This window comes from Triturus cristatus, chromosome 3_2, assembly GCF_964204655.1.
Source record: "Triturus cristatus chromosome 3_2, aTriCri1.1, whole genome shotgun sequence".
In the NCBI taxonomy this organism is placed as follows: domain Eukaryota; kingdom Metazoa; phylum Chordata; class Amphibia; order Caudata; family Salamandridae; genus Triturus; species Triturus cristatus.
Window position 1 is genome coordinate 890,475,697 of NC_140584.1, and position 27,378 is coordinate 890,503,074.

The window sequence follows — 27,378 nt, forward strand, 5'->3', positions numbered from 1 at the left end:
TAAATGGATGCTACATACTCGTGCACCCGCTGACATGTTTGCAGTCTACTTTAGTTTCAAATTAGCTTTTTGTCAGGTGTCAATATTTAGCACCTAATCCCTTTGCACTGACCTGAAACTTTATTAGCGAACATGAATGAGCTTCTAACAGAAGGTTTAGTGGACCCATGACTCTGGGCTTGGCCTGAAGTTCAGCCATGATTGAAACTTCTGGCCCTCATTTACAGGGATGGAAAGTGTAAAAACTCCAGTTAAATGTGCTGCAAGTTGATTACCTCTCGTTTAACATAATCTTGATATTCCACATCGTAAATGCAATAATACCACTATCCTGCTTGGGAAAGCAGTGCCCTTTTTGTGCTAAGCAGTGCCAGCAAATCTCTGGTGCTAAGTTTGCAGCTTTAACTGCAGAAGAGCATGCAGCCAGCAATGCTCAGGGTTCCCCCTTTGAAGCTAAATATGCATAAAAAAACACGACAGTCGTTGGCAGTAACAAAATTACTGAATCGTGGCATTGCAGCAAGTTTTCCAGTCTTCTCTGAATGAGGGCCACTGCATGAACTTGTGTTCAATCATTTTAGGCATCAGTGATTCAGTTTTTATAAGACTGATTAAAAAAGCTGAGGAATCTATGTATATATCTATGCCAAGGACTACCAGCCAATCAAATTAAACGACTCCAGAAGGTGCAGACTGTGAGTGGGAGTCTGAGTATTGGGCTCAAAAACTAGGACACTTGCTCAAATTTAATAACAATCACTTTCAAGACCCTATGCCCTACAAGTAAACCCCTCTGAGATACAGCATTCAAAATCTTGAAGGAACATGTTGTACCAGACACTCCTTTATGCACTTTACAGTAAGCTGAACTGCTGAGCGAAATACCCCACCCAACAACCAAATTGAAACTAGGGGTGGGCGTAACTCGCATAATTCAGTGTAGTGTAATCACATGGAATTACCTGAGAATTCTGCGAGATTATGCAGAATTACCCAAGAAGAAGAATTCTACATTTAGCGCTACTTCTTACTGTAAAATGCCTCTGTGCCTCTAAAATCGTCACGAAAAGCATTTTGGGATAAGAAATAGCACTAAATGCAACAGATCATATAAAGTGAAGAACCGCTCACACTTGCTACATGTGTTCTTGGGGTAGAATTTTACCCCAATTTATTTCCAGCATTTAGTGCTATTTTCATGCAAGTGGCTCATTCTTATCGTACAACGGCCATTTCTGCTTTCTGTTTGTTTTACCATTCCAATAAGGTCACCATGTTAGAATGTATATAAAGAAAATCATGTGTGCATAAGTGCCAAAAAAGAGAAGGAGTGGCCCTGCAGCACTGGGCAGTTGCCAGACCTTCCAATAAATAAATAATTAAATAAGCATTTGCAAAGCCAATAGGTCTTACATTTGTGACATATTGGCATTGACAATTTTTTTCAGCCATGGTGATACTGTGTAGCAGAGCTATAAAGAAAAAAAAAGCCTATTGTGTCATATTGCAGGCACGCCTACTAATTGACACTGCCACTTTTTTTATTCAGTGATCCAACTCAGATCAGTAAATACAAAGGGACAAAATGAGGCTGGCCTAGTATATGGTGCACACTTATTTAAGTGAAGCACCTTGCACTAATCCAGGCAAGCCTTATAGTAATTTTAGTGGTCTTGATAGCCTTTTGAAAGCTCTCAATGTGGGAGCTGTGGAGAGCAGCCTTCAGGCTTATCTTGAAGAAGTGTTAAGCAGCTTGTTTTACCAGTTTAATCATGTAGTGTAGGTTAAACGAAAAAGAACCATACACTGTATGTATAAAAATATGGCTATCTGCCAAAAAATATGGCTATGACTGCGACCTAAGTCGGGACTTGGATCAGGAGACTCAGAGGAGCTGGGGACACAAGGTACCACCCAAGGTAAGTACCCAGGAACCCCACGGAGTGGAGGCTGTGTGCAGAGTGGGAACACAGCTGCATGTCCAATAGAAGTCAACTGGGAAGTCACAGTTGCCGTTTGGAAGTAGAAGAACCCTACCCAGTGGACCCTGAAGAAAAAAAAAACATGAAAGACAGAAGGTTGGAGAGTCACCTCATCCGTGGATACCCCAGGAACCCTGATACCTACACCAGGGAAGCAGGGTGTATAAACGCGTATTGACTGCGGAAACCACTGTAGACCACAATGGAAGACTTCAGGAAAGATGCTGCTGGAGAAGACTGTGCAAGAGTCCAGTGGAATCCAAGGGTAGATTCCTGAAGTGAAGAACCTGCAAGCAGAGGGGACAGAGTCTATGCCACTCGGAGGTGACCAGGATGCACGGAAGAGCAATGCCCACCGATGTCGGATGGTTCAGAATTGTTGACGGTGATCTTGTCACTGTAGCTGTGAGGACCAGGTGATGTTGCAATAGACCAGGAGCTGTGCACGAGCTGTTCCACATCAGAATTCATGAACCAGGGGTTCGGTGTCCAGCGGGAGCACCAACATGCCTTGGCAGCTGCAACAGGCCTGGAAAGCAAAGAAGGAGCAACGTTGGGACCAGCAAGGCCCAAGGGACTCACCACAAGCAGGAGAGTAAGAGCAGGCTACAAACAAGCAGGGGAAGTAGAAGACCCTCAAGTGGACCCACAGGCCACAGGCACAGGAGTTGCAAGAGGACCTTGAGCAGCTCACCAAGAAGGAAGGCCCACGGTTCAGAGGATGCAGTGAGGACACTGTACTTGGAAGGAAGAGATGCTGTAGGATGAATCTTCTTGTAGCCCAAAGATCTCTAGAGTGCAGAGCCAACAAGTCTTGGCAACCGCAAGTTGATGAAGTGCAAAGGGGTTCAGTCCCAGCGGTTCAGAGGAGGGATACTGGGCTAAAAATTGCAGAGAGGACAGGTCAAGCCTTGAGTCAGTTGCAGAACCACCACCTGTGTTGCTGAGCCATTCAAAGTCCATGGGACCTCAGGAGCAGCAGAACGGTCAGCTTCATTGCGGAGCCTACAGATGCAGGGGGGTGACTCCTTCACTTCAAGGGAGAGTACTTAGGGTGTCCTTGATGCCCACAAGTCGATTGAAGATCCTGGATGAAGCACAGAAACATATGACGAAGAAGACTTGCAGAACAGCGAGACCAGGAGCAGCAGGAGTCTTCCTGATGCAGCCTCGATTCCAGGTGAAGTCCAGCGAAGTCCAAGTGTCTAGATGCTCTTAGAGTGATGTGGTTTCAGTCTTAAGTCTTGTCTCACAACGAATCTGAGGACTCATCCACAGGTAAGCCCTTAAATACCCTAGGAAGAGGGTTTGGACGACTCAAGAATCTCTCCCAGAAGAGAGGCTGGATAGAGGGGAGGATACTCCCATGTCCTTTGTCCACTTTTGTGCCAAAGCCCCCTGAACTGGTTCAAACAGGAGTATACAAGGAGGGCACCAAATATGCCTTCAAAGCACTCTGGTGCGCTGGCAAGTGCCCCCACCCCAGCCAAATACACTAATTCTTGTCTGGTCACACCTCCCTGTGACAGGAAACCTATTGTTCTACCTTCCTCTGCTTGAGCTTGACTCAGCAGCAGGAGGGCAGAATCATGTCTATGGCAGGCAGCAGCACTAGCTTGCTGTCAGACCTTGAAAGGCTGCTACCGGGAGTACAGGCGGCTACCCCAAAAGAGCTCAACAGTGCCTGGGATCATACTTCCAACACTGGAATCAGTGTTGGGGTATGATTCCAAAAACATGTTTGATACCAAACATGACCTGGTTCGGTGCAACCACTATATGTAAAAAAAAAAAAGGCTGACGGCACTTACAAGCCTGTAGAATTGACAATCAGGGTTTGCTCATGCAGGGGCATCTTGGGAGATGTGTCACGTTGTGAAGTCCTATGCCACATTAAACCTGCGTCAAGTTTAATGTATGCAGGGTGGGCGTTCCGTCGCAGGAAGCCCCGTAAAAGTGACGCAGTGAAATCTACAAGATTTCACTGAGTCACTTTTACGTCCATGCTGCGTCAAAACCCTACACCTGCTTGAAGCAGGCGTAAGAATTGACGCAGCATGTTAGGCATAGGGCGGTCCTGAGCATTGCTGGAGTTGCGTCGTGCTTGCGACACGACTCCAGTAATGCGTGACTTTTCTGTCAACAGATGCGTCAGAATTTCTGACGCATCTGTCAATCCTTGCGCCATGGTGCGCCGTATTGTAAATACGGTGCATCCATGGTGAAGCAAGGATTTGGCATGTTGGCGCAGGGAAAGTGACGCATCTCTACAGATGCGTCACTTTCTTGGAAATCTGCCCCTAAATTTGTAACAGAATAAGTGCCTAGACCCAAAGTTTAGATCATGGCTAGTGCTATAGGTTGTTGTGGGTGCTGAATAACAAGGCTGCAGAGTCTTGAATCTACCAGGGCTCCTTCATTCACCACCAGGCACATCCTGCCTCGTTATCTCAATTTCAAAAGACCTTTTTTCAATCCCTGCTTTTACACTTTCTCACAATTTTTCCGTCCTCCGTCTTTCCTTCTTTTGTGTTTTACTCTCTCTTGGTCTGCGTAAAAACCCTGATGAGTGCTGGTCCCTAAAAAGGAGTATTAATCGTACTCACCTGGAACCACCTGCTCAAATTACCTGCATCAGGGCCTGATTTAGAGTTCAGCGGACGGGGTACTCTGTCACAAATGTGACGGACATCCTGTTCACCCTATTATAGGTTCATTATATCCAATGGCACTTGAAATACGATGGATGGGATGGATATCTGTCATGTTTGTGACAGAGTAACCCATCCGCCAAACTCTAAATCATGCCGTGAGACTCCAAACTCTGCTGGTAAATACCAGGTGTTTTTCCCCTGATGAATATCAGCAGATTCAACCTGTCAATATTTATTACAAAACCTTTTAGTGAGCCATGCAGTCACCACACAAATTGCAGTTAACTGATCTACTCGTAATTAGGGCCATTGAGTGGACTTTGTCTCTGTTCAGAAGAGTCATTCTCTCTCACCTCCTGCTCGCTTTGGAATGCATGAAGGGATATTTTACATCTCAGAGGTACACTGAACCATCACACACTACATTCTTTGCATCTTCAACGTATTCTATACTGAAAGCAATGAGTTTTGCTTTGGTTTTCACTTATAAGCAGGTGTCAACATACAAGTCAGATCTAATGGCTCTACTAATGCATGTTAAAATACCTCATGTCCACGAAATACCATGGAATGCTACAAACTCCCTGAAGACACCTAAACCAGTGATTAAAGCCAGATGAACCACAATAGCCAGTGGCTGAAGCTTTCTATATCTGTATACTCTTTGCGAACAAGTCGTGTATTATTTGTGTATTGTGTGTTACAACATAAGCTAAAGCTGTCTTAGGCGACTCCTAAAAATCAACCTGGGCAGTGACGGCCGTGCAGTAAGGAAAGGAAAGCAAGGGCAATGACAGAGAGCATGCAGGGAGGGTGCATGGTTGATTTTGGTAGCCCTTGTAATGTAGTTAGTTGCAAATGTGCAAAGTGCTTAGAAGCTGTGACACAGAAACAGTAGTAACCTTAAGCGGAAGAGTAAGATGAGGCATCTTGTCGTGTGGTCTAACCAGGCTTTGGGCTGTCTCGGTTCCTTATCACACACTCTCTTCTGCAGCTGCGTCTGCAGGCAGGAAGGAGTCCACCCTCCGCTTCCTGAGTGCAGCACCCTAGACTCCAGTGACTCAGGTGTCTCTTTTTCTGCCTCCCTGCAGGTTACGCCACACGTGGAGGGTTTGAAGCCCCCCTCGACTCTTCGCGGATCACCTTCTTCCAAGGCCTGGGGGGAAGCTCTCAGCTAAGATGAGCAACGCGCCGGACTCCGACTCGGATAGTCCATGGACATCCCTGAGGGACAAGGACCGGCCGGTCCGACTGGAAGTCCAAGACGAGGACAGTTTGTGCAACCTCCAGCAGAACAGGAAAGGAAAAGACGCAGACAAAAACAGGCCCCCCATGGACTCCAACTTGCAAGGGGAGGGCGCAAATACAAGGCTATCCCCTGGAATCTACTTTAACTTTTTCAATATTGCCAACCCCGATCTGTAAGTAGATACCCGGCGGATTCCGGGAAATATTCCAGTCTACATTATTGTATACTCATGCGGTAGATGCTTGCGTCAGAGTTCATGCACTGCGCGCATGCGTGGACCTCGGTTGCCAACATGCCAGGGTGTCGAATGTTGGATGACTCATCCTTTGACCTCTGTTGACATTACAGGGCCTCGCGCTTCTCCTTTTACCAGGGGCCTCCTGATTGTTGAATAGGGGCGTGGTATTGGGCAAGAACGGGAAGCTACCTAAACTAAAGACAGCTGTTTAGTTCTCTTCCTGCTGTTGTTTGTGTTTATGACATGACTCCGGAGTTTATAGGTAGGAAGGGTGGTGTTCAAAGCAGCGCTTTAAAAGGATAGATGCTGTGTAATGTCGAATAATGTGAATCTCTAAGGGTTAAAAGCCATGCACCGAATGTAGTCCCTGGTCAAAAAGGAAGATCACCTTGGAGTCATTCTGAAGCCATCTGATGACTTCAGCTGAGCTATTCCTGCAATTATCTGGGGACGTCATCCCAAACCATCCTGAAGTATGCCTATAGGGGAAAATATTTAAATGGGATGACTCTTACTGTAATCACAAAAACTACTCTAGGATGGTGTTCTGATGACTTCCACTGGCAGTGAGTGATTACCTTTTACAACTCCACAAATACTAATTGACAACTTTGGGGTGAGTGTGAATTACTCCAGGATGGGCTCCAGACAATTTAAGGATGATTGTGGATTATTCTTAGATGATCCTATTACAGCTTTAGGATGGAAGTTGATTACTCTGGAATGATCCCATGACAATTTCAGGAGTAGTGTGGATTACTCCAGGATGATTTAATGATAACTCAAAAATGAGCATAGATTATTTAGGATTACACCTTAAAAATTCCATGTTACAAGCACATTAGCCGACTGCCAGTATTCCCTTTCAGGGTCCCACTATTAGTTTAGGAATATGGATTTCCTGCTAGGGAAATATTTAGAGGATCACCTCCACAATCAACCTTCCTGTCAAAAACAGGCCTCTTGGATGCAATATGCCTTCTTTATACAATACCATGAATTATTTGCAATGCCATGAGTTCTAAAGTAAGACCTAGATTTACAAAAGTGTCACTTAACGCAGCGCAACACCCAAATTTGCTGCGTTGCATCAGAGGGTGAGAGCAGGAATGTGCCATGTCTACCCCTCTCCCTTGCACCACTGCACCATTAGGCAGTCGAGCACCATGCACACACATTTGCACTATGGTGCAAAGGTTTCTGCGAGAGTCTAGCTTAGGTTTTGTCCTGGAAGGGCCCTCTTGCAGTGCAAAGAATACTATGTCTAGAAAAACCTGAAAGCTTTTCCATTGTGGGTGAGTGTTGTAACAAATACCAATTTGCTCTGGTTTATAAATCCTGAAAAGATTTTGCATCAAGTCTGCATTATAAAACTTAAGCAAACCAAAAATAAAACTTCCATAAATCTGGTCCCAATTATAAGATCAATATTCTCCTACTCTGGAAAGACTACTTTTTAAACTCTACCGTGAGATGCGGGCACTGTACAAAATAAATCTCATAAACAGTCCTTTTGGTTTGCTTTGTGCTGTAGAAATACCATATGCATACAAAAGTAGTGGCTTCAACAAGGTTATACTTTGCATTCAGATAGGATTAACAATTTGTGCAGCTACTCCCACACTCCTGACTCACTGGGACTTGCCTTACTTGGAGGTACAGAGCATTATCTGAAGCTGTTTAATGTGGTGACCAGTGGAAAAAGACTGAAAAAAGTAATGGTTAAATGAAAAAGCATCAAAGGGGATGTGTTAACATGTAATTTTATTGATCTAAAACACACCTTTGGCCCCATAGGAGCCATGATACTGAACACGAGAACATAAGGAAAGTCAATGATACTGTTCAAGAGGGGGAAAAATGCCAGAATACTACAAAAAGGCTTAATGAAAGCCGGCAACTTCAATGTTTGTTTTTAGATTCAGAGTTTTCTTTAGTCCTCTTCCAGTATTGCAAATCTTGATAGCCAGCTTCCTTCTCATAGATCTGTTGTCCAGTGATGACCAGCCTTCATCCCTGCACATAGACTTCATAGAGTCTGGAGGAAAAAGAAATTAACATACATCAGCATCATGTTAACACCACTATTTTAGGTTTTTAATAGGACTGGGCTGCCTTTAAAATGTTCCAATCCTTTTATTTCATATAGTGTGCCCGATGAGATATGGTTACAAGGTTCATAAGTTCAACATTAAGGTTACTTGGTCAAAGAGGTAATGGTGAGAGCAAGGCATTGATGAAGAGGTGGGCAGGAGGTAAAGAAAGAAGACTCACCTGTCCAAGTGAAGAAACTGCCGCTGTTCACCAGACGGTGTCACGCTTCCTCTGCAAACAGAAAGCAATCAATACCAGATTTCATTTACAAAACCATCATGGAGGCAGCCATGTTGAGCCTGAACTCTACTTACAGTATTCTTATTTGGAAAACAGTCTAAAAAATTACCATACTGACTGGAAATCCAAATAGGAGCTTACAACCAAATGCTAGGAACAGGGCAACCGATCTAATTATTGGGAGAGCTGAAATTAAATCCCAACTCAAGGCTATGCGCCAGATTTGCATGCCATTTGCAGTGCAAATTCTCAATGAGTTACAACCCCTCCCCCATTGCTCTTTTGCACACGGCTGTTAGTTAAGTGGGAAGGAGTCCTTGTACAATAATATGATCCAGGACCACATTTGCAAACATATATATATATTTTTTTGTCAAAATTGTTTTTATTAGGCATCAAAGAAGCATAACAAACAGAACAGACCATGACATGTGCCTCATAGCTGAATGGACCATCAAGCGATAATGGATATAACAACAACGCATCGACCCTTAGTCAAACCCAGAAGAGGCGAGCCTCCCCCACCGTAACATTCGCTATTGGAGAGGTACAGAAGAGCTAAAATAAAGAGGGGAAGCAGGCCCGGGAATTATGTCCCGGAAACCTCCAATGGGCGTCCATCGAGTACTAACAGTCCAGTGCCGGTCCGGCACGTAAAAGGCTTGGTCTAAGCATCCTGCTGACACTGTGTCATGAAGCTGCAAATTCAATTTATAAACAACCCCAACTCCCCACATTCCCTCCCTCCCCACCCACCCCACCCCCAAAACATAAGAGACAAAAGAGAGAAAGAGAGGGAAAAGTGAGAGAGAAAGAGACAGGGGAGGGACTACGGTGGAGGCCCCGAAGGCCCTGGGCTGGGGCAAGGGAGGGGAGAAGCCCGTCCAAAGCGGAGACCGGCCAAGGGCTCACCCAAGAACCCCGCAACAGCGAACCATGCAAGCAGGGGTTGTCACCCATATCCGCTGCGGCCGACTACAACTGGAAAAGCCGCAGGCCCCTAAGCTGGGGCGGACAAACCGCCGCCGGCAGACCTCTAGAAAGGAAAGTCACCAGTGGGCCCCACTTGAGCTCAAACGCGGCTTAGTCATCCCTGAAGATATCCGCCATTCTCTCTAGACTCAGGAGTCTCCAGAGGCGGGCATGCCACATCGAAGCCGTGGGAGCCACCCGCTTCTTCCAATTGGCGGCAATAGCCACCTTCGCCGCCCCCAAGCACAGCCACATCACGGCCTTATCTGCTCTGGTTTGGTAGCGCAGGGAGGGATCTCGTAGGCCCAACAATGCTGTCGCCATTGAGGTGGGGATCGGGTAGCCCAACATAGATTTAATTTGCGCCAAGATCTCTTCCCAGAAGGGGCGGATCGTAGGACAGGTCCACCAAATGTGCTCAAAGTCCCCCAGCAACCCACAGCCCCTCCAGCAGCGGTCAGAGGTGCCTGGAAAAATACGCCGCAGTTTGGCTGGATATAGGTACCAATCCACCATTACCTTCATGTGAGCCTCTCGCAGTTCTATCACGTGGTTGTGCTTAGAGATGTCCGACCACAACGCCTCCCACTCCCGTTCCTCAATTGGTCTAAGCAGCACCTCCTCCCATTTAGTCTTAAATCGCGGGGACGGGGAGACTACAGTTGCCAAAAGGTGACCATAAAGAAATGAGATTGCCCCCCTCATAGTAGTGGTAGTACGCGCAAATTTTTCAAAAGGTGTCTGGGGCCTGTGGATCGCTGCCTGGACCTCCTGTGATTGAAGCCAGTGCTTGAGCTGGAGGTATCGATAGTGTTCAGTGTGTGGAAGGCTAAAGTCAGTCCTGCATTTGGAGAAGGTCATCAACCGTGACCCCCTAAAGAGATGTCCGATCATTAAACAACCCACCTCCTCCCACGCTGCGAATGGCCCTCTAGTGAGCGCCGGCGGGAAGGCCGCCAGCCCATGAATAGGTGTGTGGGGGGAAGGGAATGTGGTCCACCGCTCGTCCGACGCCAGGGTGTCCCAAACCCGCAACGTTGTTCTAGTGGGCGTGCTGATGTATGCGTTTTCCGGTCTATCTCGTTTCGGGCGCCACGCTAAATCCCAAATTGTCCGACCCGCCACCGACCTGTCCATATGTAGCCAATGTTTATCCGATTCTCTTTTCGAACATTCTATCAATACGCGCAGTTGAGCCGCCTTGTAGTAGAGGTAGAAGTCGGGGAGGCCGGACCCGCCCGCAGAGCGAGGCCTCCGCAACAAGGAAAATGACAGACGAGCTCTACCCCCCTGCCAGATGTAGCGAGAGCATAGGGTGCGTATAGTCGAGAAAAAGGAGAGAGGAACATCAATGGGGAGGGCTTGAAACAAGTGGAGCAACTTCGGCAATATTGTCATTTTAAGCGAATGAATACGCCCCAGCCAGGAGATAAACAAAGGCTTCCAGCGCGCTAAGTCAGCCTTAATATGCGCAAGAAGGGGGGGGAAGTTGACCTTATACAGATCATCTACGGATGGGGTGAGCTGAACTCCCAAGTATTGGAGCGATGTAGTCGCCCAACGGAAAGGTGTGCTCTGCTGGAGGCGCGATAGCTCATCACCCTGAAGTGTAAGATTAAGGATGTACGACTTGTCCTGATTAATCTTGAACCCCGCCACCCGTTCATAGCGCCGCTGCTCTGCGTGGAGAGTCGGAAGCGACTCGGAGGGGCGAGTGAGGGATAGAAGCACATCATCAGCGAATAGGGAAATCTTGTGGTCCTCTCCCGCAAACGGGATACCCGTAATCTGCGGGTTGCGCCGAATGGCCATCGCCAGTGGCTCAATGCTCAGGGCAAACAGGAGGGGGGACAGAGGGCACCCCTGCCTGGTGCCCCTAGAGAGGGCAAACGGAGCCGAACAAGTCCCATTGACCTGAACACGAGACGTAGGAATCCGATAGTTGGCCCAGATCATCGCAATAAAGGCTTCCGCAAAGCCCATCCGACGCATGGTGGAGAAGAGAAAACCCCAGTCCACACGGTCGAACGCATTCTCGGCATCCAGACCGAACAAGTCCCATTGACCTGAACACGAGACGTAGGAATCCGATAGTTGGCCCGGATCATCGAAATAAAGGCTTCCGCAAAGCCCATCCGACGCATGGTGGAGAAGAGAAAACCCCAGTCCACCCGGTCGAACGCATTCTCGGCATCCAGACCAACCAGGACGGCCGGCAAGTGTCGCCTAGAGGCTTTTTCTATGAGATGCACTATGCGTCGTGTGTTATCATGCGTTTGCCTCCCTGGAATGAAACCTGATTGGCCGGGATGTATCAGCGCTGCCAGTAGAGGATTGAGCCTTGCGGCCAGAATAGAGGAATACAATTTAGCGTCCAGGTTTAACAACGCGATTGGGCGGTAAGAGGAACATTGATCCCTGGGTTTCCCCGGCTTGGGGAGGACCGTGATAACCGCCTCCGCCATGGACGGGGAGACCACCCCCTGAGTGACGATGGCGTTAAAAAGAGATTGCAAGCGTGGGGCCAGGTCCGGCGCGAAGGTGCGATAGAATAGGGCTGTAAGGCCATCGGGCCCAGGAGCTTTATTTAATTTAAGCACCATTATGGCCCTGGTGACCTCCTCTAACGAGATAGGGGCGCAGAGGTCCGCGTTGGCAGCAGCGGCAACCTGGGGAAGTGGCAACCCCTGCAGATAATCCTACTGCGCTGGGCCTTCCAAAGAGTCCGACGAGTAGAGCTTGCTATAGAAGGAGCGGAAGCAGTCCGCCTTTCCTGCGTCGGAGTGAATAACCACATCCGCGGCATCTCGTATCCCCTCAATATATTCCTTATCCCGTTTAACTCGGAGCTGTCGGGCCAGGTGTCTCCCTACCTTGTTCCCCTGGATATACGAGGTGTGACGTAGCCGCAAGAGAGTAAGTTCAGCCCTGTTGGCATATATAGACTTTAGTTTGCCCCGCAGCACCGTAAGGGGCCGCAAGGTGAGGCGAGAAGGCTTGGCCTTATGGGCCTGCTCCGCCGCCACTAACTCCTCCTCCAGGCGTTCCCGTTCCACTGCTCTCTGCCGGTTGAGCGCGGAGTTAAGAGCGATGCACTTACCCCTGAGCACCGCATTAAAGGCGTCCCATCGTGTCTGCTCTGAGGTCTCCTCCGCACCGTTGAGGGTAAAGTAGTCGTCTATAGCCTCCCGCAGCGATGCGCGTAGCACTATGTCCCTGGTAAGGGAGGCGGGGAAGTACCACTTCCGCTGGCGATCCCGGGGGCCCGGCCAGTGAAGTGTGATCGTGACCATACTATGGTCTGAAACAGAGAGTGGAAGGATCTGAGCATCTCGCAGAGACCCCGACAGAAAGCGATTAATAAAATAATAGTCCAACCGGGAGTACGACTGATGGACATGTGAAAAATGGGTGTAATCCTTCGTGGAAGGATGAAGGGTGCGCCAGGTGTCGCAAAGGCCCAAATCAGATAAGCGTTGTTTAGAAGCCATGGAAAAGGCACCCGACTCAGCCCTCTGCGAGTGCGAACTATCCAACTCTGCCCACCACACCAGATTAAAGTCCCCCATCAGAACCACCGAGCCCTCCGCAAACTGCTCCAATCTCGAGCAAAAAGTGGACAGAAACCCCGCCTTACCAGTGTTGGGTGCGTAGAGGGAAGCGAAGGTGCAGGTCTGCCCCCGTAAGACCCCTTTTACTATCACCCACCTCCCCGCCTTGTCCGAGCATACCTCCAACGGTTGGAACCTGACACCGCTATGAAACAGCAACATCACCCCCCTGTGCTTGGTGGCGGCCGCAGAACTGTACATGAGTGGGTATGACCTATGCCGCAGCCTATGGTCTTCCCCCCTACGCAGATGTGTTTCTTGCAGTGCAACTATGTCCAGGTGACGATCCGATATGTACTTCAGCACCCTCTGTCGCTTCTGGGGGGAATTAAGCCCTTGTACATTCCAGGAGCCTATGGATAAAGCCATCTTGTATTGGAATGTATGCAACTATCAGCAGCCAAGCCCTGCGCCCGTCCCCCCGTTCCCCCCCCTTCCCCGGAAGATCCCCCCGCCCTCCGTGTCAAGACAAGAAAAAGAAAGAAAGAAGGAAGGGAGGAAAGAAAAAGGAATAAGAATAACCAACATACCCCATATCTACCCAACATCCAAGTGGTACATACTCGGAGGGTCATGGCAACCCGCCCCCCCCCCACCCCGGCAGCAAATATATCTCTATACAAAGTATAGAAATGAGGAAAAAATCCTCCACAGTTGTTCCCGGGCTCCCCGACAGGCCCAAACCTGTAGTCCAGCACCCAGCGATACTCCTGCTTCTGTACCGGCCACCCGACCCGATGGAGCAGTGAGCAAGCGAGGCCTCAGGAGCTCACAACCAGTGCACAGGGCCCCTTTCCGCTGGAGAAAGCAATCCCCAGATGGCGTCGCCCGCGGATTCATCTGGGAGGAGCACGACCCACCGTGGCCCACTCTCCGGCCTGTGCCCTGGCTCCGCCAGCTGCCGTAGCTCCCCCCTCTTCCTGCTCGTCTTCTGACGCGGAAAGACCCAGAATGGCCCTGCCGGCCGCCAAGTCCGTCACAGTTCGTTGTTTATTCTGATATTCAAACGATAGGCCAAAGGGGAAAGTCCAACGATACCTAATGTGCTCCGCTCTCAATTTAGTAGTCAGAGGCTGAAAGGACTGGCGCCTCGCCTACGTCGCCGGGGATAGATCTTGATTCAGCGCACATGTAAATCCCTGGAACGACACCTCCGAGGATTTCCGGGCCGCCGCCAGGACAGCTTCCTTGATTTTGTAGGAGTGAAATTTAGCCAGTATGTCTCTCGGCCTCCGTTTATCTCCCGGCGCCAGAGAGCCCACCCTGTGTGCCCGGTCAAGCTTGATCTTGAGGATTTGCGGCTTCACCACCTCAGCGAAGAGGCCCTCCAGGAATGCCTCGAGGTCCGGGCCCTCCGCTCGCTCCTCCAAGTGGCGCACGCGTATATTATCGTGTCGAGCGCGGTTCTCCAGATCTTCCGCCTTGAGCTGCGTTTGCATCAGTTGATCCTGGAGGGCCTGAATCCGTCGCGAGTGATCTGTGGACCTGCTGTCCAAGTTCTCATGACGTGTCTCCAACTCCACCACTTGCCCGCCCACCGCGTCGACGTCGTGCCTGAGGCCGGATAGCTGGTCGAGCAAGTCCGCACGCAACTGGTCCATCGAGCGTTGGACATCCCGGCCGATCTCCTCCCGCAGCTCCGCCTTGAAGTCCCGCAGTGAGGCCAGGAGGTCCTCCTTAGTTAGCGCCATCGCACCCGGTAGTGCTGCTGGGCCCCCAGACGGCCCCTTGTCCGCTGGACCGAAGAAGGCGGTTACGGAGGCGCTGCGTTTTGCCTGGCCCTTCTTAGCCGGCATATGGCCGCCCCCTACCGGCTCGACCAGTGATTCGCACGAGCAAGGGCCCCCCGAACAGCCCCCGGGGCCTCAGACTGCTCCGACTGCACACCCCAGCCGCTCCTGGCCCCTCACGCTAAGGCCTCCGCTAGATCTCCAGGGACCCGCCAGTCGGTGCCAAACGCGGTGGTGGACCTCCACCGGTACCCCCGTCCGGTGCTCGTGTGCCCCCTGTCACAGTCTCTCTCTTCTGCCCCCCCGAGGGGGAGGCGTGTCACAGACGGGATGCAGCCGAGGGCCCTTGGTGCGTCCACGTGGGTACGGCCTCTCACCAGCGCCTCAGGGTTGAAGGGACACGCACGGCGACTCACCAGCAGCCCCTCCGCCTGCTCAGTCCAGGCTCGCGTGCTCCCACGGGGCCCCCCCGGCAGTGCTCACTCCCGCTCCTCACCGTGCCTCCTCCGCTTACGCTCCGCTCCCTCTACCATGAGGCCGCAACATCCGGGGCCGTAAGATCGCGGGTCTCTGGCTCTGCACGGTCCGCAGCTTCGGGAGGATTCCCCTCCATTCCATGCCTGGGCCGCCTCACGTCCTCTCCGGGCCCGAGCCTCCATGAAGGCCCCCAGGGAGAAGCCGCCACATTCACCTCCAGACCAGGCGCACCGGTCCGTCAGCCGCGCCCGGTGCGGAGCGCCGATCTATCGGTGGGAGCCGCCATCTTGATTCTCGCAGGCGCCGCCGCAGCCGCGGGTCTCGAGAGCTCCAATCAGCCTCCGATCGGGATTCGCCCAGGTCTACCGGTGCCCATCAGCTCGCCTGTGCACTCGGAGAGCGTTTGTCCCGCCCAGGGACCCAGGAACTGCGCTGGAGCCGGGGTAAGCCCGGGGTGGTGCGGGAGCCGACTCGGATTAAGTCCGATCGGCCATCTTGCCCAAGCCACGCCCGCTATCGCAAACATATATTTTAACACTGTATGTATATTCAGTATTTTCATAGTCCTAAATCAATCAGAGTGGAAATTGTGCCAGAAGTGGCTGGATGTGGTTCTGCTTGGGCAACAGAATCCCCCAATACTAGTTGACAAGTGCAAACAGAGCCATGAGGCCATGCTTAGTAAGAACAAAGCAAGGCAAGTTTGCCCCATGGCACTGTTCACCGCCATACGGAATGGGGCACTGACCACATAACTTAATGGACTCATATAAGGAACAGGGCACAACTCTGTGTTCCAGACCATGGACATTGGATATATAATGTCAGGTCACCAGTTGCTATTTCGTTTTTCAGGTTGTAAATTGCTTAGTCTTACTGGCTGAGAAAAACTTGGAAAAACTAGGGGTTCACTATATATTAGCACATGGACATACTTTAATATTTTTGCCAAGGTAGCATGAGAAAGGTAATATTATCGCTGCAAGGGTTCAAACATTTTTGTAAGACTGAATCTCAGTGCACAGCCACGGTTGCAGTGGCTTTCACATAGCCAAGTGATCGTGCAGGTCAGAAATAGATGTCTAAGACATCCAGAGACAGGAGAGAGATATCCTTTGTGTTCTTTTCCAGCTTGGGGAAGTGACAAGTTCAGCATTTAACAGTTGACTGATTCAATGTTGACCCTTTACAGTTGCATGACTGTGACACCAAGCCCCTTCACCACTCATTCAAACAAATATGCCACTGGAAATACTATCAGGGCAGAGTGATAGCTTTCCAGGATACCAGTGATCTATCTGTTCCATAACTATCAATGCATTTCAAATTTGTTGAACAAGGATCCATTCTACATCCTCCTTTCAGCATCTAAAACAGGTAATACTGAAGATGGCCATAATCTATGACACAAAAGCTGGTTCACAAAAAACAAGGCCCTAAACACCCAGCATTAGACAGAACAAGGCTCAAGGAGAGCAGGGTGCGGGCATTGTCAGTCACGCCCGCTCCTATTGCAGACAAGGAGCTGGGTGGAGTCAAGTGCGGATAAATTGGTCGGTCCATGACAAGAACGTGGTTCGCGTTCAGTCACAGATGTGCCTAGCATTTCCCACACTCCTTTTGTATTGTCGACTTACCTGCTCGGGTCCTGTTGTCCCGCAGTCGGGAATTCGTGGTACGTTGATTGGACGTCTCTGACATGTTATGGCTCCGACACGCGGGTCTTCCTCTTACAGGTCGTTGATCTCTTCTTCCGGGTTCCTGTCCACATCCATTTTCCCTCGCTGGAGGTACCTGCTTGTGTAGCTCTGTTTCTTCATGCCTGAGTTTCTTCAGCCTCTTGTCCTGTATAGAATACAATGAGAGAAGAAAGATATATTTAACTATAGAATCCTCGTCTATCAGGTATATGGTAGGATGATGATGTTATATATGGTTAGAAGGACATAGATACTTATCTGATTTATCTGATCCACGGAGAGTGGAAAAATGGATATTCTTTTGTTTCCCTTATTTAACACGGGCTGGATATAAAGAGAAAATAGATGTAAGTTAGTTTCCTGATTTCTTAAGGAGACGCTATATTCTTATCTGACTCAGCACCTTTTTGTGTAGATTTTTCATATTACATCCTATCTAGGAAAATATGTTTTTTGCCTAGTATTAACTAGGATGTATATTTGTGGGGTCTAATTGAGTGCTACAGTGGCATTTGTTAAGGTTAGTCCCTCTCATTGTTTTGTGCAATTATACATATAACTTATTTTACCATAAAGGTGAATAACTAAGCTCACAAAAAAGGGCCACTGCCCATTCTGCAGAACCAGGTAAACAAGATGTGGGCTCTCAGCCATGCTGCATAACCAGGCTAAGAAAAACTAGGGCCCTGGTCGAAGCTGCATAACATAGGATCAAATACCATATACCAGTGCTTAGCTGCATAGAACACATTTAATTCATGCTACATACACTAGATGTGGATCACTGATCTGTGCCAGACACAAGAGCTCACATTTATAAGGGGTCACTGGTCCGTGCTTCATACTCTGACTTCACCCACAGAACTAGCCTACGTTACACTGTAACGTTTAGGTGGACAAAAGAACAATAAATAGTGGCATGTTTTTTGGTTTGCGTTCAGTGAAGCAGCCCTGATACCAGGAGTAAGGAGTTACAGAAGGACAGCATCACAATACTTTTTGCTTTTATACACACTTTTTCCAATATAAAAATAATTATTTGGGCCACCGCCCTGACTTGCCTCTCCTCTCGTGCAATTTAAAAGGTAATTTTCTTTCCTTTTTTCCTTTCACTTTATAAATATCATTAATTGTGCGCTGCCACAGCAAATGTCAGTTTTAACTCTGCAACAGCTGAAATGCATGTTTAAATGGTTGCACTGATTACATTTACCTAAGGTGCGCTTGCGAACGGCATGGTCTCTGGACAAGGCCTCTCCCAGAAGCAAAGGGTGGGCGTGGCATGCTGTGTGGCATCTCAATCATACCCATCCGTTGCAGCTTGCTGACTGCTGTGGAGGAAAGAAAGGGCTCGGAAAGAAGGAGGCTGTGTCTGCACTACTGCTGCATTACTTTATTACACACTGATTGGCAAATGCCGTCCAAACAAGAAGCATGGCATCGTGAAGAGGGCAGAAAGCAACAAAAATTAACCTAAGCAATGATGGGCAAAAGACGACTGCTGTAAGGACTGTGTGCGCTCGTGTGGTGGGGGGGAGCTTTGTAATGCGAAGCAGAAGGGGAATTAAAACGGGCAGAAGCAGCGACTGGAGAAAAGCATAAATAAAGATACATAGAAAAGTTCTTACACAAAGGCTATAAGGAAGGCAAGCCCTAGTACCCTGTTTTTTTTCTGGTGCTCCTGAGTTTTCAAAGGAAGAGAAGCATCGGCTGTGGAAACACGACAGGAGGCGGCAAAGAAGTTCAACGCTGGAATAAACCAATTGTAGGCAGGAATAAAGCGGTTGTATCGATTACAGAAAGTCTTGCTTGCAGCAACGCTTGCGCGCTGCCATAGCTCAACCTAAAAATGCATATTTATTAACCATACAAAATAAAAACAAACACTTTAGAAAAACATATACAAATGACTTACATTACGTAGAAATATATTGTAGGAGTTCCCAAAACCATAGAAGATAACCATTGTGTCGATCTTGCTGGGGTTTGTCACATCAAGTAAGCAAAATGGAGAGATGAATGGGAAGGGTATGTGAAGCACAGAAAGGGAGAAGAGGCGAGGCTAAAGAAGACTGGATGTATTAAAAAGGACTACAGGCAGAAGAGTCCGAGCTGAGCAGAAGGGGAGAGAAGCGTAGAGTGGGGGGGGGGAGGCTGAAGAGGAGTGAAGGAGAGGCTAAGACCGAAGAATGCTGGCAAGAAACAACTGAGTGGAAGTGAAGGAGCAAGAGGAATGAGGAAGACGTACCCAGTGAAGAGGAATAAGGTATAAGAGGCTAAATGAAGGACATTGTAGGGTTAGGAAGGACTAACTTGTGAAGTTTGGGGAAGTTAAGTAATAACCTACCTTTTTTTAAAATATATTTTTTTAAAGTTTCATATAGCGCAAACTCGCCCCGAAGATTTCAGGTATCAGAGCGCTTTACATGAGCACCAGTTTCATTACAGATGGACACATTCATTTTTGTTAGGCGCAAGGAGATTGAGTGATTTGCCCAGAATCACAAGATGTTGAGCGTCGTTGCCGAGACTCTAACCCAGTTCTCCAGCTTCGAGGTCGACTGCTCTAGCGGTAAGGCTACATCCTCTCACCTCTTGTTAGGAGTACTGAGAGTTATTCATGCCCCCAACACACATAACACCGATGCACCGTAAGTGCTTGGCCTCAACGATCTCTCATATTAAGGGTCAGTATGGTGGCTGCCCCTTCAAGGCCTTCATTTCCTGACTGAATGTGCTCTGTGGCACCCACCTTACAGGTGTCAGGGAAGTGTTTTCCATTTCTCCATCTATCCCTTCATATCTGAACAATTTATCTTTTACAGCCATTCGGAGGGACACAGGGGGTCAGACCCTGGGTAGTGCTCCTGTTCTGTCCTAACTCTCTGTGCTATTCAATTGTTATTTCCCTAGGCGGCTGGTATGGTGATTAGGGTGCAATTGCCCCCCTTCTATACCTGCACCACACGTGGTCTGTGGTCTGTGGCCTGCAGTCTGAGGCCGCATCACATCGGTGTTAAACTGATGGACCCAGGCGCATGCCACAACAGCAACTGGAGCTTCTTCAGTTATGTGCACGACCAACCACCCTAATGTGCCCACCATCGATGCCCTCCTTTCAATCTCCAGCCCCCACTGTGGGACAAGGGGATGTTGGGGCTCAGAGTGGAATGATGGCTGGGCATTTGAACCCTGTTGCAACCTTTGGTACAACACTGTACAATTTTTCCTGGAGTGCGGGCGGTGAAATTTAGAATTACACTACTGAATAAGTGAAATGTTTGGTCAAAACGGCAGCTGCAAAGAATTGCATTGCAGAGAGCAACAAGACCTGCACTAATGTGCACCCATGCCCCACTTAGGAGCTGTACTGCACAGTTGTTCCCTTCTGATCTGGAAACCGACAGCAAGTCACAACGCCTACTACGGTTGAAACAAAGTGAAACAAAGTGGATGCATTCACCTTTGAAGGATGGGCAGCTGGTTAGGCCCGAAAGGATGAGAAAACAGCATTCACCACGGCTTACTTTAAAGTGTTCTGCCACTTGGAAGTGATGGCCAAGAAACAGCAACCTGGATCCCTGACAGAGTGGAGGCCTACCCCCGCAGTGATGCTTCCCCCAGAACTGCCTGTCATCAATGCAGGCCCTAGCATTGCCCCTCGAGGGAGGAAAACACATTGCCCAAGCATGTCAAGCCTTGTTCACAGTCTACATAATGCATGGAAATCCGGACGAGACCCGGCTAAAGTGGGGCACCTTCCAATTACTTCTGCAGCACACACTGGGAGGCAGTGAGCTAGAATTTACCATGACGGAATCAAAGTGTGAGCTATCAAACCCGTGACACGTCTTACAGGCAGCAAATAGCCATTACAACGTTGCTGTTACACCACATGTCATTACATCGCAGGCGTTACAACACATGCGATAGACCACTACTACTCATACCATTACATCGCATGCGCTTTTACAACGCATGCGATGTAATGGCTATCCAAGTCGTTTTGAGGAAACGGAGGCTCTTCCGTTTCCTCACAACGACGTACACTGCCCCGCAGATGCAGGAACCAGGAGCGAGGAACCACGAGGAGAGAGAGAGGTACGGTGGATTGGGGGAAGGGTCGTGCTGGGGAAAGTGTTTTAGGGTTTAGGGTAGTGTTGTGGTTTTAGGGTAGTGTTTTAGGGTAGTGCCGGGGGGGTCTTGCAGAGTTGTGTTTGAGTGTAGGGGACGGACTGGGGGAGGGCTGTGCTGGGGGTAGTGTTGTGGTGTTTGTGTAGTGTAGGGTAGTGTTTTAGGTTATCTTGGAGGGTTGTGCAGGGTAGTGTTTGAGTGTAGGGAATTGACTGGGGAAGGGGGAGGGTCGTGCTAGGGATAGTGTTTTAGGGTAGTGTTGTGTTGTTTGTGCAGTGTATGGTAGTGTTTTAGGGTAGTTTCGGGGTGTGCAGAGTAGTGTTTGAGTGTAGGGACCAGACTGGGGTAGTGTTTTAGGGTAGTGTTGTGGTGTTTGTGTAGTGTAGGGTAGTATTTTAGGTTCTAGGGTAGTGTCGGGGGGTCATGCAGAGTAGTGTTTGAGTGTAGGGACCGGACTGGGAAAGGGGAGGGTCTTGCTGGGGGTAGTGTTATAGGGTTTAGGGTAGTGTTGTGGTGTTTGTGTAGTTTAGGGTCTTCCGCCTTGAGCTGCGTTTGCGTCAGTTGATCCTGGAGGGCCTGAATCCGTCGCGAGTGATCTGTGGACCTGCTGTCCAAGTTCTCATGACGTGTCTCCAACTTCACCACTTGCGCGCCCACCGCGTCGACGTCGTGCCTGAGGCCGGATAGCTGGTCGAGCAAGTCCGCACGCAACTGGTCCATCGAGCGATGGACATCCCGGCCGATCTCCTCCCGCAGCTCCGCCTTGAAGTCCCGCAGTGAGGCCAGGAGGTCCTCCTTAGTTAGCGCCATCGCACCCGGTAGTGCTGCTGGGCCCCCAGACGGCCCCTTGTCCGCTGGACCGAAGAAGGCGGTTACGGAGGCGCTGCGTTTTGCCTGGCCCTTCTTAGCCGGCATATGGCCGCCCCCTACCGGCTCGACCAGTGATTCGCACGAGCAAGGGCCCCCCGAACAGCCCCCGGGGCCTCAGACTGCTCCGACTGCACACCCCAGCCGCTCCTGGCCCCTCACGCTAAGGCCTCCGCTAGATCTCCAGGGACCCGCCAGTCGGTGCCAAACTCGGTGGTGGACCTCCACCGGTACCCCCGTCCGGTGCTCGTGTGCCCCCTGTCACAGTCTCTCTCTTCTGCCCCCCCGAGGGGGAGGCGTGTCACAGACGGGATGCAGCCGAGGGCCCTTGGTGCGTCCACGTGGGTACGGCCTCTCACCAGCGCCTCAGGGTTGAAGGGACACGCACGGCGACTCACCAGCAGCCCCTCCACCTGCTCAGTCCAGGCTCGCGTGCTCCCACGGGGCCCCCCCCGGCAGTGCTCACTCCCGCTCCTCACCGTGCCTCCTCCGCTTACGCTCCGCTCCCTCTACCATGAGGCCGCAACATCCGGGGCCGTAAGATCGCGGGTCTCTGGCTCTGCACGGTCCGCAGCTTCGGGAGGATTCCCCTCCGTTCCACGCCTGGGCCGCCTCACGTCCTCTCCGGGCCCGAGCCTCCATGAAGGCCCCCAGGGAGAAGCCGCCACATTCACCCCCAGACCAGGCGCACCAGTCCGTCAGCCGCGCCCGGTGCGGAGCGCCGATCTATCGGTGGGAGCCGCCATCTTGATTCTCGCAGGCGCCGCCGCAGCCGCGGGTCTCGAGAGCTCCAATCAGCCTCCGATCGGGATTCGCCCAGGTCTACCGGTGCCCATCAGCTCGCCTGTGCACTCGGAGAGCGTTTGTCCCGCCCAGGGACCCAGGAACTGCGCTGGAGCCGGGGTAAGCCCGGGGTGGTGCGGGAGCCGACTCGGATTAAGTCCGATCGGCCATCTTGCCCAAGCCACGCCCGCTATCGCAAACATATATTTTAACACTGTATGTATATTCTGTATTTTCATAGTCCTAAATCAATCAGAGTGGAAATTGTGCCAGAAGTGGCTGGATGTGGTTCTGCTTGGGCAACAGAATCCCCCAATACTAGTTGACAAGTGCAAACAGAGCCATGAGGCCATGCTTAGTAAGAACAAAGCAAGGCAAGTTTGCCCCATGGCACTGTTCACCGCCATACGGAATGGGGCACTGACCACATAACTTAATGGACTCATATAAGGAACAGGGCACAACTCTGTGTTCCAGACCATGAACATTGGATATATAATGTCAGGTCACCAGTTGCTATTTCGTTTTTCAGGTTGTAAATTGCTTAGTCTTACTGGCTGAGAAAAACTTGGAAAAACTAGGGGTTCACTATATATTAGCACATGGACATACTTTAATATTTTTGCCAAGGTAGCATGAGAAAGGTAATATTATCGCTGCAAGGGTTCAAACATTTTTGTAAGACTGAATCTCAGTGCACAGCCACGGTTGCAGTGGCTTTCACATAGCCAAGTGATCGTGCAGGTCAGAAATAGATGTCTAAGACATCCAGAGACAGGAGAGAGATATCCTTTGTGTTCTTTTCCAGCTTGGGGAAGTGACAAGTTCAGCATTTAACAGTTGACTGATTCAATGTTGACCCTTTACAGTTGCATGACTGTGACACCAAGCCCCTTCACCACTCATTCAAACAAATATGCCACTGGAAATACTATCAGGGCAGAGTGATAGCTTTCCAGGATACCAGTGATCTATCTGTTCCATAACTATCAATGCATTTCAAATTTGTTGAACAAGGATCCATTCTACATCCTCCTTTCAGCATCTAAAACAGGTAATACTGAAGATGGCCATAATCTATGACACAAAAGCTGGTTCACAAAAAACAAGGCCCTAAACACCCAGCATTAGACAGAACAAGGCTCAAGGAGAGCAGGGTGCGGGCATTGTCAGTCACGCCCGCTCCTATTGCAGACAAGGAGCTGGGTGGAGTCAAGTGCGGATAAATTGGTCGGTCCATGACAAGAACGTGGTTCGCGTTCAGTCACAGATGTGCCTAGCATTTCCCACACTCCTTTTGTATTGTCGACTTACCTGCTCGGGTCCTGTTGTCCCGCAGTCGGGAATTCGTGGTACGTTGATTGGACGTCTCTGACATGTTATGGCTCCGACACGCGGGTCTTCCTCTTACAGGTCGTTGATCTCTTCTTCCGGGTTCCTGTCCACATCCATTTTCCCTCGCTGGAGGTACCTGCTTGTGTAGCTCTGTTTCTTCATGCCTGAGTTTCTTCAGCCTCTTGTCCTGTGTAGAATACAATGAGAGAAGAAAGATATATTTAACTATAGAATCCTCGTCTATCAGGTATATGGTAGGATGATGATGTTATATATGGTTAGAAGGACATAGATACTTATCTGATTTATCTGATCCACGGAGAGTGGAAAAATGGATATTCTTTTGTTTCCCTTATTTAACACGGGCTCGATATAAAGAGAAAATAGATGTAAGTTAGTTTCCTGATTTCTTAAGGAGACGCTATATTCTTATCTGACTCAGCACCTTTTTGTGTAGATTTTTCATATTACATCCTATCTAGGAAAATATGTTTTTTGCCTAGTATTAACTAGGATGTATATTTGTGGGGTCTAATTGAGTGCTACAGTGGCATTTGTTAAGGTTAGTCCCTCTCATTGTTTTGTGCAATTATACATATAACTTATTTTACCATAAAGGTGAATAACTAAGCTCACAAAAAAGGGCCACTGCCCATTCTGCAGAACCAGGTAAACAAGATGTGGGCTCTCAGCCATGCTGCATAACCAGGCTAAGAAAAACTAGGGCCCTGGTCGAAGCTGCATAACATAGGATCAAATACCATATACCAGTGCTTAGCTGCATAGAACACATTTAATTCATGCTACATACACTAGATGTGGATCACTGATCTGTGCCAGACACAAGAGCTCACATTTATAAGGGGTCACTGGTCCGTGCTTCATACTCTGACTTCACCCACAGAACTAGCCTACGTTACACTGTAACGTTTAGGTGGACAAAAGAACAATAAATAGTGGCATGTTTTTGGGTTTGCGTTCAGTGAAGCAGCCCTGATACCAGGAGTAAGGAGTTACAGAAGGACAGCATCACAATACTTTTTGCTTTTATACACACTTTTTCCAATATAAAAATAATTATTTGGGCCACCGCCCTGACTTGCCTCTCCTCTCGTGCAATTTAAAAGGTAATTTTTTTTCCTTTTTTCCTTTCACTTTATAAATATCATTAATTGTGCGCTGCCACAGCAAATGTCAGTTTTAACTCTGCAACAGCTGAAATGCATGTTTTAATGGTTGCACTGATTACATTTACCTAAGGTGCGCTTGCGAACGGCATGGTCTCTGGACAAGGCCTCTCCCAGAAGCAAAGGGTGGGCGTGGCATGCTGTGTGGCATCTCAATCATACCCATCCGTTGCAGCTTGCTGACTGCTGTGGAGGAAAGAAAGGGCTCGGAAAGAAGGAGGCTGTGTCTGCACTACTGCTGCATTACTTTATTACACACTGATTGGCAAATGCCGTCCAAACAAGAAGCATGGCATCGTGAAGAGGGCAGAAAGCAACAAAAATTAACCTAAGCAATGATGGGCAAAAGACGACTGCTGTAAGGACTGTGTGCGCTCGTGTGGTGGGGGGGAGCTTTGTAATGCGAAGCAGAAGGGGAATTAAAACGGGCAGAAGCAGCGACTGGAGAAAAGCATAAATAAAGATACATAGAAAAGTTCTTACACAAAGGCTATAAGGAAGGCAAGCCCTAGTACCCTGTTTTTTTTCTGGTGCTCCTGAGTTTTCAAAGGAAGAGAAGCATCGGCTGTGGAAACACGACAGGAGGCGGCAAAGAAGTTCAACGCTGGAATAAACCAATTGTAGGCAGGAATAAAGCGGTTGTATCGATTACAGAAAGTCTTGCTTGCAGCAACGCTTGCGCGCTGCCATAGCTCAACCTAAAAATGCATATTTATTAACCATACAAAATAAAAACAAACACTTTAGAAAAACATATACAAATGACTTACATTACGTAGAAATATATTGTAGGAGTTCCCAAAACCATAGAAGATAACCATTGTGTCGATCTTGCTGGGGTTTGTCACATCAAGTAAGCAAAATGGAGAGATGAATGGGAAGGGTATGTGAAGCACAGAAAGGGAGAAGAGGCGAGGCTAAAGAAGACTGGATGTATTAAAACGGACTACAGGCAGAAGAGTCCGAGCTGAGCAGAAGGGGAGAGAAGCGTAGAGTGGGGGGGGGGGGGAGGCTGAAGAGGAGTGAAGGAGAGGCTAAGACCGAAGAATGCTGGCAAGAAACAACTGAGTGGAAGTGAAGGAGCAAGAGGAATGAGGAAGACGTACCCAGTGAAGAGGAATAAGGTATAAGAGGCTAAATGAAGGACATTGTAGGGTTAGGAAGGACTAACTTGTGAAGTTTGGGGAAGTTAAGTAATAACCTACCTTTTTTTAAAATATATTTTTTTTAAGTTTCATATAGCGCAAACTCGCCCCGAAGATTTCAGGTATCAGAGCGCTTTACATGAGCACCAGTTTCATTACAGATGGACACATTCATTTTTGTTAGGCGCAAGGAGATTGAGTGATTTGCCCAGAATCACAAGATGTTGAGCGTCGTTGCCGAGACTCTAACCCAGTTCTCCAGCTTCGAGGTCGACCGCTCTAGCGGTAAGGCTACATCCTCTCACCTCTTGTTAGGAGTACTGAGAGTTATTCATGCCCCCAACACACATAACACCGATGCACCGTAAGTGCTTGGCCTCAACGATCTCTCATATTAAGGGTCAGTATGGTGGCTGCCCCTTCAAGGCCTTCATTTCCTGACTCAATGTGCTCTGTGGCACCCACCTTACAGGTGTCAGGGAAGTGTTTTCCATTTCTCCATCTATCCCTTCATATCTGAACAATTTATCTTTTACAGCCATTCGGAGGGACGCAGGGGGTCAGACCCTGGGTAGTGCTCCTGTTCTGTCCTAACTCTCTGTGCTATTCAATTGTTATTTCCCTAGGCGGCTGGTATGGTGATTAGGGTGCAATTGCCCCCCTTCTATACCTGCACCACACGTGGTCTGTGGTCTGTGGCCTGCAGTCTGAGGCCGCATCACATCGGTGTTAAACTGATGGACCCAGGCGCATGCCACAACAGCAACTGGAGCTTCTTCAGTTATGTGCACGACCAACCACCCTAATGTGCCCACCATCGATGCCCTCCTTTCAATCTCCAGCCCCCACTGTGGGACAAGGGGATGTTGGGGCTCAGAGTGGAATGATGGCTGGGCATTTGAACCCTGTTGCAACCTTTGGTACAACACTGTACAATTTTTCCTGGAGTGCGGGCGGTGAAATTTAGAATTACACTACTG

General features: G+C 49.1%; 1 pseudogene across 1 annotated transcript in view; it reads left to right on the top strand.

Moving 5' to 3' along the window:
• Positions 1-27,378, top strand: part of LOC146858397 (transient receptor potential cation channel subfamily V member 1-like) — a 989,609-nt pseudogene that overhangs the window by 364,077 nt on the left and 598,154 nt on the right. The window contains exon 2 of the transcript XR_014980020.1: positions 5,728-6,057. The product of XR_014980020.1 is annotated as a transient receptor potential cation channel subfamily V member 1-like (transcript). The remainder of the gene's footprint in view (positions 1-5,727; positions 6,058-27,378) is intronic.